This window comes from Filicampus tigris, chromosome 4 (assembly GCF_054856515.1).
Source record: "Filicampus tigris isolate MCC_2025a chromosome 4, RoL_Ftig_1.0, whole genome shotgun sequence".
In the NCBI taxonomy this organism is placed as follows: Eukaryota; Metazoa; Chordata; class Actinopteri; order Syngnathiformes; family Syngnathidae; genus Filicampus; species Filicampus tigris.
Window position 1 is genome coordinate 3,397,228 of NC_141220.1, and position 20,063 is coordinate 3,417,290.

The following is a 20,063-nucleotide window of genomic DNA, read 5'->3' on the forward strand; positions in this document are numbered from 1 at the left end:
CTGTTTTTCTGAAGTGCAGGTTTACAGCTGAGCTTTGACTTGAGGAGTTTTCCCTTCTCTACTGTGTCATTCTCCTTCTCAGTTTTTGCTTGGTTTTCCAATACACTATAACACATCATTGTATTCCTCACTGTGCAAGACAGCATTGACCAGATTGCTTTTCTCGGCGGTGTCTGGTCAGTTAAAGGTTGGCTATCATCGGGGGTACATGGGATCCCACAGCTGGGTTTCCTTCGCAGTCTTAACCTTTCAAAGGTCCTTTGAAGCTAAGTATCTTAAGGTAGTGTGGCCGAGTGGTATTGTCCCCTGGCTTTATATTCTACTCTGTTTTGAGGTGTGGTTTCAAATACTGCCATTTCCATGTCTGTTGAGGTAGTGTGCTCACTTTTGTTGTCTTGCCACACAAACCTGTTCTATCTTCTCAAAGTTTCCTGCCTTCATGTCAATATCTTTTGCCTTTCAAATGTTGAACAAGACTGCCAACATGGTGTGTACAAGCGCAGTTCATACTAAAAGTGAAAATAGGAGGATTTTTCCAATGCAAAGTCAGCTAACTTTTTAAAAGGTCAATTTCCACGTGCAAGTTCCAAACAATTGGAAAATCCGAACATTAAATGTTCTCATGATCAATGCTTAAATCATTTGAACAAGAGCCAAAGGGTAGGGTTCAGGTAATGAAAAACCCATCACAGATAGCAGAGGATGGTTTCGATCCATCGTCCTCTGGGTTATGGGCCCAGCACGCTACCGCTGTGCATTGGTCTGTGTTTTTAGTGTTCAGTCCCTCTTTCTTGCAAGTACTGGCTCGCACGAGCATTTAATAGCCCCTGGACTGTGTTCTCTGTCCAGAACATGCACATTCCTGGTCTGAAAAGTGCCGTTTTTCTGAGGTGCAGGTTGACAGCTGAGTTTTGACTTGGGAAGTTTGCCCTTCTATACTTTGTCATTCTCCCGCTCAGTGCTTGCTTCGTTTCCCTAAAACACAATACAAATCAATTCGTTCTTCACCATGCTTGACTGCATAGACCAGATTGCTTTCCTGTGGGGTGCTTGTTTTTGGGACTGTTCCAGCCTTTGTCCCAGGGTATTGCCAGGTTTGAAGTGTATTGGAATGTCGTCTAAGATGGAAATCCTTTGTTGTTTTTCAGATGGAGCTGATACGTACGGAAAGACAATATTGTTTCTGCACTCTTTTCTTTTACCTCCTCTATGCTTTTGTCCCTCCTTGAACTCAATGCACTTTTTACGATGGACCAGATGGGTCACCTCAGGTTTCGAGGTCTTCCCTAAGGTGCCTATGTTCTCTCGCTGCCTTGCGGGCTATTTGGAGGTCTTCAGGTCTATGTTTTAGGGTCGTGATAATGCTCATTTTTTCTTCCAGTGTGTGTTATGACTATAAAGTATTGGTCAGTGAGTGTGGGTTTTTTTCTAAACTGCTACAAAAATGGCCCTGTCCCGAAAAAGAGACTTTCCACGTCCTCTATGTAAAAGTTGGCAACAATGGGCGTGACAAGTGATCCAGTAGCTCTGAAATTTTCCGTCCGACTCTTAATTTTTTCAAACAAAGGTCCTGTCTTGGTTACATAAACTTAGGTAGTGTGGCCGAGCGGTCTAAGGCGCTGGATTAAGGCTCCAGTCTTTCTTGAGGCATGGGTTCAAGTCCCACCACTGCCATTTACACCTCAGGTGGGGTTAATACACTCAATTGTGTTGTCTTGCCACAACAATCCATTCAGTCCCATCAATGTTCCTTCCTTCATGTCAATATCCTTGGCCTTTACATGTTGAAATGGATTGCCCTCATGATGCATACATTCACAGTCTATGTTAAAAGTGCAAAAAGGAAGATTTCTCTCATATAAAGTGAGAGAACTGAGGAAGAGATCACCTCGCACATGCAAGTTCCCAACAGTTGAAATGTTTTTTGATCAAGATCAATAATTAAAACCGAAGGCTTTTATCAACATCCTAAGTACAGCACAGTGGGAGTGACTAACCTACCACAGATTGCAGAGGATTGTTTTGATCCATCTACCTCTGGGTTATGGGCCCAGCACGCTTCCGCTGCGCCACTCTGCTGTTTGTTTCATAACCTTTGTATTATTCACTTTCTTTCTAGCAAGTATTGGGTTGGACACGTCCAAAATCTGCATATTCCTGTCCTGAAAAGATTGCTGTTTTTCTGAAGTGCAGGTTTACAGCTGAGCTTTGACTTGAGGAGTTTTCCCTTCTCTACTGTGTCATTCTCCCTCTCAGTTTTTGCTTGGTTTTCCAATACACTATAACACATCATTGTATTCCTCACTGTGCAAGACAGCGTTGACCAGATTGCTTTTCTCGGCGGTGTCTGGTCAGTTAAAGGTTGGCTATAATAGGTTATACATGGGATCCCACAGCTGGGTTTCCTTCGCAGTCTTAACCTTTCAAACAAAGGTCCTTTGAAGTGAAGTATCTTAAGGTAGTGTGGTCGAGTGTTATTATCCCCTAGATTTATATTCCACTCCGTCTTGAGGTGTGGTTTCAAATACTGCCATTTCCATGTCTGTTGAGGTAGTGTGCTCACTTTTGTTGTCTTGCCACACAAACCTGTTCTATCTTCTCAAAGTTTCCTGCCTTCATGTCAATATCTTTTGCCTTTCAAATGTTGAACAAGACTGCCAACATGGTGTGTACAAGCGCAGTTCATACTAAAAGTGAAAATAGGAGGATTTTTCCAATGCAAAGTCACCTAAGTTTTTAAAAGGTCAGATTTCACGTGCAAGTTCCAAACCTTTGGAAAATCCGAACATTAAATGTTCTCATGATCAATGCTTACATCATTTGAACAAGATCCAAAGGGTAGGATTCAGGTAATGAAAAACCCATCACAGATAGCAGAGGATGGTTTCGATCCATCGTCCTCTGGGTTATGGGCCCAGCACGCTACCGCTGTGTATTGGTCTGTGTATTTGACTTGTTGTGTCTACATCCGTAGTTTATTTTTGCTTACTTTGTGCTCTTCACCCAAATGTTATAATAATGAATAAGAATTGTTCCGCCTTGTCGCAGGGTCAGACAAGAGAGGAGCAGAGGGCCCATGTGCCCCTCCCTGATGTCTGCGCCGCCGCTCAAGCCACATTATCTTCGTTTCTTACTTTTTGCCCATTAAATGCTTCTGCTATATGATTGATTCCTGTAACACGGCTACTTTATGTTTAATTAACTCAACCATTAAAACGTGTTTAGCTATCCATGCGTCTAAATATTGGATCTTATCAGGATCCTGTTTTTCAACAAACTTCCAATCCTTACATTGCATTTTATGATTTAACTTTACTACCTATTATCCCCATTGTATTTACAATTTGGTCCAGCTTGCTAACACCTAGGGTGTTCTAAAAACTGGATTTTTATCAGTAGGACAGCAATTCAAATTTCCTGTTGTGGTCATTCTCACTACAACCTTTTCATATGGAGAATTCTTGCTTCTGCATCCACACCAGTCTGCTGTTCATTATCCTACTACATATACTACTAATTATACTATACTAATTATATGGAATAAAATACCTAGTGGTATTTTAATTCGCAATCACTCTGTTCACTTACACACTTCACACAGGGTTTCACAACCGATTTGCCCAAGCATACCCACACCCAGAATTCAAGTGTACACAGGCCTTCGCCATCCTTTATTATTATTATTATTATTATTATTATTATTATTATTATTATTATTATTATTGTTATTTTCTTTTTTTAAGCTGGCCAGCAAAGTCATATTTTGTTATCCAAAGGTTTAAGTGTTGTATTTTGGAAGGACAGTGACGCTCCACAAATGTCCAATCTTTGCATGCGAGGTTTTGTTTAGGATCACTTTTATCACCGATTTTACTTTTAACTTTCCCCATTTTTTTCATTTTTTTTCCTAGAGTCAGTTTTATGACACCTAGGGTGTCCTATACTGACTTTTACCTTAAAACAGGGTGACAATCAACCCAGTGTGTGGCAATCCTCAAGCTTCTACCACAAGTGGCGGAGGATTCTTGCCTATTGCGTCCACACAAAGTTGTCACTTACAATCCTGTTTACATTCACTCACACAGTTTACCCAGTCACACTTTTAGCAGCGTTTTTCACGGAGTTTAAGTATGTACAGGACACCGTCGCCCTTACAGTTTTATAGACTTACTCTGTCTTTTAACTTGACATTGACTAGTATTCTCAAGGCTTACACAGTTTTAAAGACTTACTCTGTCTCACAGTTTTATAGACTTACTCTGTCTTACAGTTTTATAGACTTACTCTGTCTTACAGTTTTATAGACTTACTCTGTCTTACTACTTTACCAGGGACTAGTATTGTCAAGGTTTTTTACCAGCGCGCAATTCACTCATCCACGAGTGTCGTGAATTTCCTACTCACCCAGAGATGTCTTCACTCCTCCGGCTTCCCGTCAGCCTTCAGTTCCCAGAAGTGGAGCCAAAGACCAGTCCCACAAAGGTTCTTAGAGCCGTGGCCACAGACTTTACCTAGAGGTTGACTCGACAGCTGGAAACCTTCCGGCATATAGGGATCCGGCTCGAAGGACCAATTTAATGTCAGGTTCACACCAAGTGAGACATTCATAAACAATGCACACAATGAGGAGAGAAGACATTCCACAACAATATTGTCTTTTTACTTGCAAGGAGAGCGCAGGGAAGTGTACGATTACAGTTCCTAAAACGCTCTGCCCGGCTCCTGCGCCCCCTTTCTTTTTATTATTCTTCGGTGTCCCTGATAACAAAGGTGTTCCAGCTCTAAGGGAAAGGGGAGCGAAAGCAGCTGGAACACTATGAACTTGTTTTGTCTATGTGTGTGTGTGTGTGTGCGTGTGCGGGGGTGTGTGTGTGTGTGTGCAATTAACATACATATGTGAAAGCAAAGCACACCAAGCAAGTTGGCCTAATGATAAAAATCAAACACATAAATGATAAAATGCATTATTATTCTTACATTCCCCCCTGTTTTTATATAATATAAAGCTAAACACACGAACAATAAAATACATCATTATTCGTGTATAGTATAAAGCTAAACCTACAAAACTAACAGGCTTAATCATGAAAATCAACATGAATAATAAAATGCAATATTATTCTTACAGGTTACATTCACAGTCTATCAGAGTGAGCATTCTGTCTATGTGACGGACGCCGTTTTGCCGACGGTTGACGAATGATGGGAACATTTTTTAAACAGACAGACTAAGCATAGTTGGAATCCCATGTACTTAATCCGTCTTTCGTCTGTAGTCCATCTTTTGTCTATTTTTCGCAGCAAGGCTTCGATGGCCGTGGCAAGCACGACGAGGAACACCAGTGAGTTGTTGTTGCTTGGGGGACAAATTTGAGTGATGGAACAGGCTGTGTGCGGCATGGTGGGGACTGGTTAGCACATCCGCCTCACAGTTCAGAGGTCGTGGGTTCAATCCGGCTCCGTTTTCCCGGTGTGGAGTTTGCATGTTATCCCCGTGCCTGCGTGGGTTTTCTCCGGGTACTCCGGTTTCCTCCCACATTCCAAAAACATGCTTGGTACGTTGATTGGATACTTTAAATTGCCCTTAGGTGTGATTGTGAGTGCGGATGTTTGTTTGTCTCTGTGTGCTGCGATTGGCTGGCAACCAATTCAGGGTGTCCCCCGCCTACTGCCCGTAGACAGCTGGGATAGGCGCCAGCACGCCCGCGACCTGTGTGAGGAGAAGCGTTATAGATAATGGATGGACCAGGCTGTGAACAGGCTTTCATGGCGCTAGGGGTGGGAACGATAATTGTTTTTTCGATGCATCATTTGTTATGTTAAAAAGATTCTGCATTGATTCAGAGATATTAATAATCGATGTTCAAAGCATAAATAAAAAGAATAAAATGAAAAGATGAGCAAGCGATTACGTGCGTTGTACATCAGATGTCTGTGACGAGGCTTACGTGACAAGATGGCGGAACAAACAAAACCTCACACGAGTGGCGCAATCCTTGTTAAAAGCATCGGTTTGGAGACATTTCGTTTCTTTATGAAGTGTGACACGTTGAGAAAAATATTTCAGGAATCCAATAAAGATGACATGCTACCACCCAGAGTTGAGTGCTGCGAAAGGCCGACCCGTCGGAGGTGCTCTTCCACCAAACATCGAAAGAGTAAGAAAAATGACCAAATCCATTGCATCAGATTTGCACCCTTATCGGTTGTGGAAGGAAGGGGCTGTCGCAGCATGATGCCGACAGTTACACTGTATACACAATATAAAATTGCTGTTGCGTAGTACAATAATATCAGAGCATGTACAGCACTTCTTTCCTCACACAAAAACCTAGAATATGCACACCTTCTGCAAGATTAACAGTTATTTTAAGTCTGTTATTTATTGTTACAAAATATGCTGCTTTATATTTTGAATAATAAAGCTGTTGATGACACAATGTTCAACACTGCTGTAATGCACAGTATCGCGTCCAATATCATCCATCGATCCATTATCTAAACCGCTTTATCCTCACGAGGGTCGCGCGGCTGCTGTCTTCGGGCAGTAGGCGGGGTACACCCTAAACTGGTTGCCAGCCGATCGCAGAAAATATACTACATCAGGTGCTACATTGGGTTAAATAAAAGCAGCGTTCATTGCTAAGTTACACAGTAATGTCAATCAGATGATGCATATTGCGCTTTAAAGTATTAAAATACAGGTTAGGCTAAATCGCATTAATTTTAAATATCTTCTTGGAATTTTTTTGTTATAGAAGTTACAGACCTTTGTTACAACAAATGCTGCCATTGGCACTTTTTGAAATTTGTGTTGACACACGTAAAAAGGTTACCTTGCCACTTTAATGAAAGTCAAAGTGTGAAATATAAATCCTTGCTCTTCCTTGAGTTATGCAATTGTTTTAGAAAAGGTACCAGTATTTTAGATTAGCTATAAAATGTAAACCATTGTAGTGATGCATCGAAATCGAATTAAATCAAATCGTAGGCCTCTGAATCAGAAGTCAATCGAATTGTGGGCCTCTGAATCAGAATCGAATCGCATCGTGAGGTACCCATAGATTCCCACCCCTACATGGCGCTGTGAGTAACTCTTTCTGTTCAAATTCACTGAGTGCTCCGCTTGTCTAAATGGAATTGTTGTTGTGTAGCTTCAATGAGCTGCTTGTCTGACTGGGAGCACTTCACGCCGACACGCTGCTAATATAGAGCTTTCACCTGCACTGCTTGTTCCTGATTGGTGACTCTCGTCACAGAATTGGCCATCTAATCAGTGCGCTGATGGGAGGGCTCCCGCATACAGCGCACCAACAATTGAAATGTTAGAACTTTTTCTCAAGATCCATGGTTGAAACCATAGGCTTTTCACATTATCCTAAGTGTAACGCTGACGTACTGACGAATCTGCCCCACATAGCAGAGGATGGTTTCTATCCATCGACCTCTGGGTTATGGGCCCAGCACGCTTCCGCTGCGCCACTTGCTCTTTGTTTCATAACCTTAGTGTTGTTCACGATTTCTGTCTAACAAGTATTCGGTTCGACAAGTTCATCCAGAATTTGCATACTCCTGTCCTGAAAAGAGTGCCGTTTCTCTGAGGTGCAGGTTTAAAGCTGAGTTTTGACTCGGGGGGTTTGCCCTACTAAACTGTGTCATTCTCCTGATCAATGGTTGTTTGGTTTTCCAATACACTATAAACATCAGTGCATTCCTCACTGTGCTAGACAGCATTGACCAGATTGCTTTTCTATGCGGTGTCTGGTCAGTTAAAGGTTGGTTTCCATAGAGGATTTGGGGGATTCCACTGGTTTTCCCTCGCAGCCTTAACCTTTCAAACAAAGGTGCTTTCCTTGTACGCAGCTTAAGGGAGTGTGGCCGAGTGGTCTAGTGTGTTGAATTTATGTTTCAGTCTCTCTTGAGGCATGGGTTCAAATCCCTCCACTTCCATGTCTGTTGAGATCATGTACCCAATTTTGTTGTCTTGCTGCACAAACCTGTTCTGTCCTGTCAAGGTTTCCTGCCTTCATGTTAATATTTTTGCCTTTCACACATTGACTGCCAACATGATGGGTACAAACACAATTGATATTAAAAGTGAAAAAAGGAGGACATTTCCAATGCAAAGTCAGTTAAGTGTGGGAAAGGTCTCTTTCCACATGCAAGTACCAAATAGTTGGAAAATCCAAACTTTAAATGTTTCTCATCAAGATCAACACTTAAAGGATTTGCAAAACATCCCAAAGATAGGCTTAATGCACTGAAAAACCCACCAAGGATAGCAGAAGATGGTTTTGATCCATCGACGACTGGGTTATGGGCCCAGCAAGTTACAGCTGCGCCACTCTGCTGTCTGTTGCGGTGTTTGTAGTGTTCATTCCCTCTTTCTTGCAGCTACTGGCTCGCACGAGCAGTTGATAGCCCCTGGACTGTGTTCTCTGTCCAGAGTACGTACATTCCTGTTCTGAAAAGTGCCATTTTTCTGAGGTGCAGGTTGACAGCTGAGTTTTGACTTGAGGAGTTTGCCCTTTTATACTGTGTCGTTCTCCTGCTCAGTGCCTGCTTTGTTTCCCCAAAACACTATACAAATCAATTCGTTCTTCACCGTGCTTGACAGCATAGACCAGATTGCTTTTCTGTGGGGTGCTTGGTTTTTGGACTGTTCCAGCCTTTGTCCCAGGGTGTTGCCAGGTTTGAAGTGTATTGGAATGTTGGAAATCCTTTGTTGTTTTTCAGATGGAGCTGATACATAAAGAAAGTAGGGTGACCATATGTCCCGATTTACGCGGGACTGTCCCGCATTTGAATGATTTTTTATGTGTCCCGCAAATTGACTCGCTGTCCCGCATGTCTGATTGGCAGGCACCAATTTTCAAACGTGCGCTTAAAAACTTGTTTTTTATTAAACGCTTGTGTGCTGAGAGCAGACAACACACAGTGGGGGCGGGTCTTGGGCTATGTGTGTGTTTGTGTGTGTGGGGGGTGCATGGTGTTCGGGCTGGTGTGACTGTCTGCGTGCGAGACTATGAGAGGCAGGGGTATGCTGTCAATCAAACAGCCGAGCGCACATGCAGGCAATAGTTGTTTTTAAAGATACGCCTACCAAAAACAAGCATTTTAGCGACGCGTTCCATACATTTGTGATGAATTAATGAAAATGGAGGACTCAAAGGAAAGTAAGAAGACTGCAAAGAACATGAAATGCAGGACTGGTGCGACAACACAGACGCCCTCTATAAGAAGAGTCAGAGCAGACTCTTCCTACTCAGGAGACTGAGGTCTTTTGGGGTTCAGGGGACACTCCTCAGGAACTTTTATGACTCGGTGGTTGCATCGGTCATCTCCCAGGGAGTGGTCACCTGGGCAGGCGGCGTCTCGGCCCGGGACAAGAAGCGGCTGGACAAACTGGTCAGGAGGGCCGGCTCTGTCCTGGGCTGCTCCCTGCACTCTGTGGACTCGGTGGGGGACAGGAGGATGTTGGCCAAGCTGTCATCATTGCTGGGCAACCCGGACCACCCCCTCCAGGGCACCCTAACAGCACTCCACAGCACCTTCAGTGACAGACTGTTACACCCTCGCTGTGCAAAGGAGAGATTCCGCCGTTTCTTCTTGCCTGCTGCTGTCAGACTCTTTAACAAGAACATTGTGTAGTCTCTACAAACTGGTGCAATTGTGCAGTCCTGCACCTGAGCTCATATTGTGCAATACCCAATTTTCCCCACTACTGTAACACCGTGCAATACTCAACATTCCCCACTACTGTTAGTCTAGTTTTATTTTTATCCAATGCTGTTCCTTACATTTAACTACAGCACTGCAGCACTGTCACTTACTTAGAGTATTTTTCCTCTGTACTATGTACAGGCCAAAATGAGTGTTCCTCATACTTTTTATGTAGACGTATGTTGGTGTGTCTATACATGTGTATATACACATGTTACTGCGTATATTTACATAGGTTTGATCCTGAATGTTTGCCGTCAATGTTGTACATTAATGGCTACATTATGCCGCCGTCCCTGTGTGACCTATATCTTTGCTGCTGTAACAATGAAAATTTCCCCACTGTGGGATCAATAAAGGCATTCCTAACTTATCTTATCTTATCTTATCTTATCTTATAACAAGGTCTGGGAACTCATTTTCCTTGGGTGAAGCCAGTGAAAGACGAGTCAGATAAAGCTTTCTGTGAACATTGTGGCTGCTGCTGCTGTTATGGAGAAAACTGAAAGACTTGAGTTGTGATGGACATAACCGAAAGTGTTTCATCAGTGCTTTCCTTGGTTCTGGAAGTGCATAGTGCTGCTATGGTGGACACGTTTGTTTACAACTAAATTTATTGTAGTTACAGTATTGTTATCTCCTGACTATTTTTGATATACTTCTTGTTTTATTTTCGTTTTATGCTGTGGCTGTTTAACTTGAAAATATTTGAATTGCAGTAGTTGTAGTAGCCTGTCTTTGTTTGGATTGTCTTTGTTCCTGTAGTAAATTGTGACTGCACTTCATACTCGCTGGGATAGGCTCCAGCAACTCCCCGCGACCCTGTATAGGATAAGCGGTTTGGAAGATGACATGACATGACTTCATACTCTACATGTTGACTTGAGATTTGACAAGGTTCTATTGTGTGAGTGTGACTATTGTTAAAGTGCATCTACCTCAAGATATGAAGAGACTGACTAATTTCAGACTTTATTGTGAGCTCCGATTGCAAGGGCAGAGCTATAGGTGGGCCTTGGTGGGCACAGGCCCACCCAGATTGACAGACTTCCCACCCAGTGAGATTCTTAAAAAATATATATTTTTACATTTTTTGTAAAGTATTATTAAATTATTTTTGTTACAGTTTATTATATTATATGTTACTGAACAGTTGACAAGCTGTGTCATTGTCATAAATGTTTGGTGTCCGCCACAAGCGTCAGCTGCGTCCCACATAGTCCCCCACAAGTATACTCCCTGTCCCACATCTGGTGAGTTTGGCTCTGGTCACTCTAACGGAAAGATCTATGCTTTTGTCCCTCCTGGAACTAGATGGACTTTTTACGATGGACCAGATGGGGTCACCTCAGGTTTCGAGGTCTTCCCTAAGGTGCCAATGTTCTCTCGCTGCCTTGCGGGCTATTTGGAGGTCTTCAGGTCTGTGTTTTAGGGTCGTGATAATGCTCATTTTGTCTTCCAGTGTGTGTTATGACTATAAAGTATTGGTCAGTGAGTCATGTCATGTCATGTCATTTTCCAAACCGCTTATCCTATACAGGGTCGCGGGGAGTTGCTGGAGCCTATCCCAGCCGTCAACGGGCGAAGGCAGACTACACCCCGGACTGGTCGCCAGCCAGTCGCAGGGCACACATAGACACTGTCACTGAGCGGGAATCGATCCCACGCTGCCCGCACACAACTCGGGCGTGTGTACCACTACACTATCAGCGGACCTGGTCAGTGAGTGTGGGGTTTTTTTCTAAACCGTTACAAAAATGGCCCTGTCCCGAAAAAGAGACTTTCCACGTCCTCTATGTAAAAGTTGGCAACAATGGGAAAGACAAATGATCCAGTAGCTCTGAAATTTTCCGTCCGACTCTTAATTTTTTCAAACAAAGGTCCTGTCTTGGTTACATAAATTTAGGTAGTGTGGCCTAGCGGTCGAAGGCGCTGGATTAAGGCTCCAGTCTCTCTTGAGGCGTGGGTTCAACTGCCATTTACACCTCAGTTGGGGTTAATACACTCAATTGTGTTGTCTTGCCACACCAATCCATTCACTCCCATCAATGTTCCTTCCTTCATGTCAATATCCTTGGCCTTTACACATTGAAATGGATTGCCCTCATGATGCATACATTCACAGTCTATGTTAAAAGTGCAAAAAGGAAGATTTCTTTCATATAAAGTGAGAGAACTGAGGAAGAGATCACCTCGCACATGCAAGTTCTCAACAGTTGAAACATTTTTTGATCAAGATCAATGCTTAAAACCATAGGCTTTTATCAACATCCTAAGAACAGCACAGTGGGAGTGACTAACCTACCACAGATTGCAGAGGATTGTTTTGATCCATCGACCTCTGGGTTATGGGCCCAGCACGCTTCCGCTGCGCCACTCTGCTGTTCGTTTCATAACCTTTATATTATTCACTTTCTTTCTAGCAAGTATTGGGTTGGATGTTTAAAATCTGCATATTCCTGTCCTGAAAAGATTGCTGTTTTTCTGAAGTGCAGGTTTACAGCTGAGCTTTGACTTGAGGAGTTTTCCCTTCTCTAGTGTGTCATTATCCTTCTCAGTTTTTGCTTGGTTTTCCAATACACTATAACACATCATTGTATTCCTCACTGTGCAAGACAGCGTTGACCAGATTGCTTTTCTCTGCGGTGTCTGGTCAGTTAAAGGTTGGCTATCATAGGGGATACATGGGATCCCACAGCTGGGTTTCCTTCGCAGTCTTAACCTTTCAAACAAAGGTCCTTTGAAGTGAAGTATCTTAAGGTAGTGTGGCCGAGTGGTATTATCCCCTGGATTTATATTCCACTCTGTCTTGAGGTGTGGTTACAAATACTACCATTTCCATGTCAGTTGAGGTAGTGTGCTCACTTTTGTTGTCTTGCCACACAAACCTGTTCTATCTTTTCAAAGTTTCCTGCCTTCATGTCAATATCTTTTGCCTTTCAAATGTTTAACAAGACTGCCAACATGGTGTGTACAAGCGCAGTTCATACTAAAAGTGAAAATAGGAGGATTTTTCCAATGCATAGTCAGCTAGATTTTTAAAATGTCAATTTCCACGTGCAAGTTCCATACAGTAGGAAAATCCAAACTTTAAACTTTCTCATGATCAATGCTTAAAGCCTTTGAAAAAGATCCAAAGGGTAGGGTTGAGGTAATGAACAACCCATCACAGATAGCAGAGGATGGTTTCAATCCATCGACCTCTGGGTTATGCCTGCACGCTTCCGCTGCGCCACTCTGCTGTTTGTTTTATAAACTTTGTATTAATCACTTTCTTTCTAGCAAATATTGGGTTGGACGTCCAAAATCTGCATAAGCCTTTGAAAAAGATCCAAAGGGTAGGGTTCAGGTAATGAACAACCCATCACAGATAGCAGAGGATGGTTTCAATCCATCGACCTCTGGGTTATGCCAGCACGCTTCCGCTGCGCCACTCTGCTGTTTGTTTCATAAACTTTGTATTAATCACTTTCTTTCTAGCAAATATTGGGTTGGACGTCCAAAATCTGCATATTCCTGTCCTGAAAAGATTGCTGTTTTTCTGAAGTGCAGGTTTACAGCTGAGCTTTGACTCGATGAGTTTTCCCTTCTCTACTGTGTCATTGTCCTTCTCAGTTTTTGCTTGGTTTTCCAATACACTATAACACATCATTGTATTCCTCACTGTGCAAGACAACATTGACCAGATTGCATTTCTCTGCGGTGTCTGGTCAGTTAAAGGTTGGCTATCATAGGGGATACAGGGGATCCCGCAGCTGGTTTTTCTTCGGAGTCTTAACCTTTCAAACAAAGTTCCTTCAAAGTGAAGTATCGTAAGGTAGTGTGGCCGAGTATTGTTATCCCCTGGATTTATATTCCACTCTGTCTTGAGTTGTGGTTTCAAATACTGCTACTTCCCTGTCTGTTGAGGTAGTGTGCTCAGTTTTGTTGTCTTGCCAAAAAAACCTGTTCTATCTTGTCAAGGTTTCCTGCCTTCATGTCAATATCTTTTGCCTTTGAAATGTTGAACAAAACTGCCAACATGATGGGTACAAGCGCAGTTCATACTAAAAGTGAAAATAGGAGGATTTTTCCAATGCAAAGTCAGCTGAGTTTTTAAAATGTCAATTTCCACGTGCAAGTTCCATACAGTCGGAAAATCCGAACTTTAAACTTTCTCATGATCAATGCTTAAAGCCTTTGAAAAAGATCCAAAGGGTATGGTTCAGATAATGAACAACCCATCGCAGATAGCAGAGGATGGTTTTGATCCATCGACCTCTGGGTTATGGGCCCAGCACGCTTCCTTCCTTCATGTCAATAACCTTGGTCTTCACATGTTGAAATGGATTGCCCTCATGATGCATACATTCACAGTGTTAAAAGTGCAAAAACGCAGACTTTTCTCATATAAAGTGAGTGAACCGAGGAAGTCATCACCTCGCACATGCAAGTTCCCAAGAGTTGAAACGTTTTTTGATCAATATCAATGCTTAAAACCATAGGCTTTTATCAACATCCTAAGTACAGCACAGTGGGAGTGACTAACCTACCACAGATTGCAGAGGATTGTTTTGATCCATCGACCTCTGGGTTATGGGCCCAGCACGCTACTTTTACCACAATTTCCATGTCTGTTGAGGCAGTGTGCTCACTTTTGTTGTCTTGCCACACAAACCTGTTCTATCTTCTCAAAGTTTCCTGCCTTCAAGTCAATATATTTTGCCTTTCAAATGTTGAACAAGACTGCCAACATGGTGTGTACAAGCGCAGTTCATACTAAAAGTGAAAATAGGAGGATTTTTCCAATGCAAAGTCAGCTAAGTTTTTAAAAGGTCAATTTCCACGTGCAAGTTCCAAACTATTGGTAAATCCGAACATTAAATGTTCTCATGATATTCGCTTGATTCATTTGAACAAGATCCAAAGGGTAGGGTTCAGGTAATGAAAAACCCATCACAGATAGCAGAGGATGGTTTCGATCCATCGTCCTCTGGGTTATGGGCCCAGCACGCTACCGCTGTGCATTGGTCTGTGTTTTTAGTGTTCATTCCCTCTTTCTTGCAAGTACTGGCTCGCACGAGCATTTAATAGCCCCTGGACTGTGTTCTCTGTCCAGAATATGCACATTCCTGGTCTGAAAAGTGCCGTTTTTCTGAGGTGCAGGTTGACAGCTGAGTTTTGACTTGGGAAGTTTGCCCTTCTATACTCTGTCATTCTCCTGCTCAGTGCTTGCTTCGTTTCCCCAAAACACAATACAAATCAATTCGTTCTTCACCATGCTTGACTGCATAGACCAGATTGCTTTCCTGTGGGGTGCTTGTTTTTGGGACTGTTCCAGCCTTTGTCCCAGGGTGTTGCCGGGTTTGAAGTGTATTGGAATGTCGTCTAAGATGGAAATCCTTTGTTGTTTTTCAGATGGAGCTGATACATACGGAAAGACAATATTGTTTCTGCACTCTTTTCTTTTTCATCCTCTATGCTTTTGTCCCTCCTTGAACTCAATGCACTTTTTACGATGGACCAGATGGGGTCACCTCAGGTTTCGAGGTCTTCCCTAAGGTGCCTATGTTCTCTCGCTGCCTTGCGGGCTATTTGGAGGTCTTCAGGTCTATGTTTTAGGGTCGTGATAATGCTCATTTTGTCTTCCAGTGTGTGTTATGACTATAAAGTATTGGTCAGTGAGTGTGGGTTATTTTCTACACAGCTACAAAAATGGCCCTGTCCCGAAAAAGAGACTTTCCACGTCCTCTATGTAAAAGTTGGCAACAATGGGCGTGGCAAGTGATCCAGTAGCTCTGAAATTTTCCGTCCGACTCTTAATTTTTTCAAACAAAGGTCCTGTCTTGGTTACATAAACTTAGGTAGTGTGGCCGAGCGGTCTAAGGCGCTGGATTAAGGCTCCAGTCTCTCTTGAGGCGTGGGTTCAAGTACCACCACTGCCATTTACACCTCAGTTGGGGTTAATACACTCAATTGTGTTGTCTTGCCACACCAATCCATTCACTCCCATCAATGTTCCTTCCTTCATGTCAATAACCTTGGTCTTCACATGTTGAAATGGATTGCCCTCATGATGCATACATTCACAGTCTATGTTAAAAGTGCAAAAACGTAGACTTTTCTCATATAAAATGAGTGAACCGAGGAAGTCATCATCTCGCACATGCAAGTTCCCAAGAGTTGAAACGTTTTTTGATCAATATCAATGCTTAAAACCATAGGCTTTTATCAACATCCTAAGTACAGCACAGTGGGAGTGACTAACCTACCACAGATTGCAGAGGATTGTTTTGATCCATCGACCTCTGGGTTATGGGCCCAGCACGCTTCCGCTGCGCCACTCTGCTGTTTGTTTCATAACCTTTGTATTATTCACTTTCTTTTTAGCAAGTATTGGGTTGGACACGTCCAAAATATGCATATTCCTGTCCTGAAAAGATTGCTGTTTTTCTGAAGTGCAGGTTTACAGCTGAGCTTTGACGTGAGGAGTTTTTCCTTCTCTACTCTGTCATTCTCCTTCTCAGTTTTTGCTTTGTTTTACATTACACTATAACACAACATTGTATTCCTCACTGTGCAAGACAGCATTGACCAGATTGCTTTTCTCTGCGGTGTCTGGTCAGTTAAAGGTTGGCTATCGTAGGGGATCAGGGGATCCCGCAGCCGGTTCTTCTTCGCAGTCTTAACCTTTCAAACAAAGTTCCTTTAAAGTCATGTCATGTCATCTTCCAAACCGCTTATCCTATATAGGGTCGCGGGGAGTTGCTGGAGCCTATCCCAGCCGTCAATGGGCGAAGGCAGACTACACCCCGAACTGGTCGCCAGCCAGTCGCAGGGCACACATAGACACTGTCACTGAGCGGGAATCGATCCCACGCTGCCCGCACACAACTCAGGCGTGTGTACCACTACACTATCAGCAGACTTCCTTTAAAGTGAAGTATCTTAAGGTAGTGTGGCCGAGTAGTATTATCCCCTGGATTTATATTCCACTCTGTGTTGCGGTGTTGTTTCAAATCCTGCCACTTCCCTGTCTGTTGAGGTAGTGTGCTCAGTTTTGTTGTCTTGCCACACAAACTTGTTCTATCTTGTCAAGGTTTCCTGCCTTCATGTCAATATCTTTGCCTTTCAAATGTTGAACAAGAATGCCAACATGATGGGTACAAGCGCAGTTCATACTAAAAGTGAAAATAGGAGGATTATTTCAATGCAAAGTCAGCTAAGTTTTTAAAATGTCAATTTCCACGTGCAAGTTCCAAACAGTAGGAAAATCCGAACTTTAAACTTTCTCATGATCAATGCTTAAAGCCTTTGAAAAAGATCCAAATGGTAGGGCTCAGGTAATGAACAACCCATCTCAGATAGCAGAGGATGGTTTCGATCCATCGACCTCTGGGTTATGGGCCCAGCACGCTTCCGCTGCGCCACTCTGCTGTTTGTTTCATAGCCTTTGTATTATTCACTTTCTTTCTAGCAAGTATTGGGTTGGATGTCCAAAATCTGCATATTCCTGTCCTGAAAAGATTGCTGTTTTTCTGAAGTGCAGGTTTACAGCTGAGCTTTGACTTGAGGAGTTTTCCCTTCTCTACTGTGTCATTCTCCTTCTCAGTTTTTGCTTGGTTTTCCAATACACTATAACACATCATTGTATTCCTCACTGTGCAAGACAGCATTGACCAGATTGCTTTTCTCGGCGGTGTCTGGTCAGTTAAAGGTTGGCTATCATCGGGGATACATGGGATCCCACAGCTGGGTTTCCTTCGCAGTCTTAACCTTTCAAAGGTCCTTTGAAGCGAAGTATCTTAAGATAGTGTGGCCGAGTGGTATTGTCCCCTGGCTTTATATTCTACTCCGTCTTGAGGTGTGGTTTCAAATACCACAATTTCCGTGTCTGTTGAGGTATTGTGCTCACTTTTGTTGTCTTGCCACACAAACCTGTTCTATCTTCTCAAAGTTTCCTGCCTTCAAGTCAATATATTTTGCCTTTCAAATGTTGAACAAGACTGCCAACATGGTGTGTACAAGCGCAGTTCATACTAAAAGTGAAAATAGGAGGATTTTTCCAATGCAAAGTCAGCTAAGTTTTTAAAAGGTCAATTTCCATGTGCAAGTTCCAAACAATTGGTAAATCCGAACATTAAATGTTCTCATGACCTTCGCTTGAATCATTTTAACAAGATCCAAAGGGTAGGGTTCAGGTAATGAAAAACCCATCACAGATAGCAGAGGATGGTTTCGATCCATCGTCCTCTGGGTTATGGGCCCAGCACGCTACCGCTGTGCATTGGTCTGTGTTTTTAGTGTTCATTCCCTCTTTCTTGCAAGTACTGGCTCGCACGAGCATTTAATAGCGCCTGGACTGTGTTCTCTGTCCAGAATATGCACATTCCTGGTCTGAAAAGTGCCGTTTTTCTGAGGTGCAGGTTGACAGCTGAGTTTTGACTTGGGAAGTTTGCCCTTCTATACTCTGTCATTCTCCTGCTCAGTGCTTGCTTCGTTTCCCCAAAACACAATACAAATCAATTCGTTCTTCACCATGCTTGACTGCATAGACCAGATTGCTTTCCTGTGGGGTGCTTGTTTTTGGGACTGTTCCAGCCTTTGTCCCAGGGTGTTGCCGGGTTTGAAGTGTATTGGAATGTCGTCTAAGATGGAAATCCTTTGTTGTTTTTCAGATGGAGCTGATACATACGGAAAGACAATATTGTTTCTGCACTCTTTTCTTTTTCATCCTCTATGCTTTTGTCCCTCCTTGAACTCAATGCACTTTTTACGATGGACCAGATGGGGTCACCTCAGGTTTCGAGGTCTTCCCTAAGGTGCCTATGTTCTCTCGCTGCCTTGCGGGCTATTTGGAGGTCTTCAGGTCTATGTTTTAGGGTCGTGATAATGCTCATTTTGTCTTCCAGTGTGTGTTATGACTATAAAGTATTGGTCAGTGAGTGTGGGTTATTTTCTACACAGCTACAAAAATGGCCCTGTCCCGAAAAAGAGACTTTCCACGTCCACTATGTAAAAGTTGGCAACAAAGGGCGTGGCAAGTGATCCAGTAGCTCTGAAATTTTCCGTCCGACTCTTAATTTTTTCAAACAAAGGTCCTGTCTTGGTTACATAAACTTAGGTAGTGTGGCCGAGCGGTCTAAGGCGCTGGATTAAGGCTCCAGTCTCTCTTGAGGCGTGGGTTCAAGTCCCACCACTGCCATTTACACCTCAGTTGGGGTTAATACACTCAATTGTGTTGTCTTGCCACACCAATCCATTCACTCCCATCAATGTTCCTTCCTTCATGTCAATAACCTTGGTCTTCACATGTTGAAATGGATTGCCCTCATGATGCATACATTCACAGTCTATGTTAAAAGTGCAAAAACGTAGACTTTTCTCATATAAAGTGAGTGAACCGAGGAAGTCATCATCTCGCACATGCAAGTTCCCAAGAGTTGAAACGTTTTTTGATCAATATCAATGCTTAAAACCATAGGCTTTTATCAACATCCTAAGTACAGCACAGTGGGAGTGACTAACCTACCACAGATTGCAGAGGATTGTTTTGATCCATCGACCTCTGGGTTATGGGCCCAGCACGCTTCCGCTGCGCCACTCTGCTGTTTGTTTCATAACCTTTGTATTATTCACTTTCTTTCTAGCAAGTATTGGGTTGGACACGTCCAAAATATGCATATTCCTGTCCTGAAAAGATTGCTGTTTTTCTGAAGTGCAGGTTTACAGCTGAGCTTTGACGTGAGGAGTTTTTCCTTCTCTACTCTGTCATTCTCCTTCTCAGTTTTTGCTTTGTTTTACATTACACTATAACACAACATTGTATTCCTCACTGTGCAAGACAGCATTGACCAGATTGCTTTTCTCTGCGGTGTCTGGTCAGTTAAAGGTTGGCTATCATAGGGGATCAGGGGATCCCGCAGCCGGTTCTTCTTCGCAGTCTTAACCTTTCAAACAAAGTTCCTTTAAAGTCATGTCATGTCATCTTCCAAACCGCTTATCCTATATAGGGTCGCGGGGAGTTGCTGGAGCCTATCCCAGCCGTCAATGGGCGAAGGCAGACTACACCCCGAACTGGTCGCCAGCCAGTCGCAGGGCACACATAGACACTGTCACTGAGCGGGAATCGATCCCACGCTGCCCGCACACAACTCAGGCGTGTGTACCACTACACTATCAGCGGACTTCCTTTAAAGTGAAGTATCTTAAGGTAGTGTGGCCGAGTAGAATTATCCCCTGGATTTATATGCCACTCTGTGTTGCGGTGTTGTTTCAAATCCTGCCACTTCCCTGTTTGTTGAGGTAGTGTGCTCAGTTTTGTTGTCTTGCCACACAAACTTGTTCTATCTTGTCAAGGT

At 43.1% G+C, this 20,063-nt stretch overlaps 4 non-coding genes across 4 annotated transcripts; 3 read left to right on the plus strand and 1 right to left on the minus strand.

Annotated features, from left to right (window-relative positions):
• Window positions 1-1,592: 1,592 nt before the first annotated feature.
• trnal-aag (transfer RNA leucine (anticodon AAG)) lies at window positions 1,593-1,674 on the plus strand. The gene has a single exon. It is a non-coding gene; the product is annotated as a tRNA-Leu (tRNA).
• A 13,891-nt stretch (window positions 1,675-15,565) lies between these two features.
• trnal-aag (transfer RNA leucine (anticodon AAG)) lies at window positions 15,566-15,647 on the plus strand. The gene has a single exon. It is a non-coding gene; the product is annotated as a tRNA-Leu (tRNA).
• Window positions 15,648-17,067: 1,420 nt separating this feature from the next.
• Window positions 17,068-17,139, minus strand: trnam-cau (transfer RNA methionine (anticodon CAU)). The gene has a single exon. It is a non-coding gene; the product is annotated as a tRNA-Met (tRNA).
• A 1,686-nt stretch (window positions 17,140-18,825) lies between these two features.
• On the plus strand, window positions 18,826-18,907 carry trnal-aag (transfer RNA leucine (anticodon AAG)). Its single transcript has one exon. It is a non-coding gene; the product is annotated as a tRNA-Leu (tRNA).
• The last annotated feature ends 1,156 nt before the right edge of the window (window positions 18,908-20,063 follow it).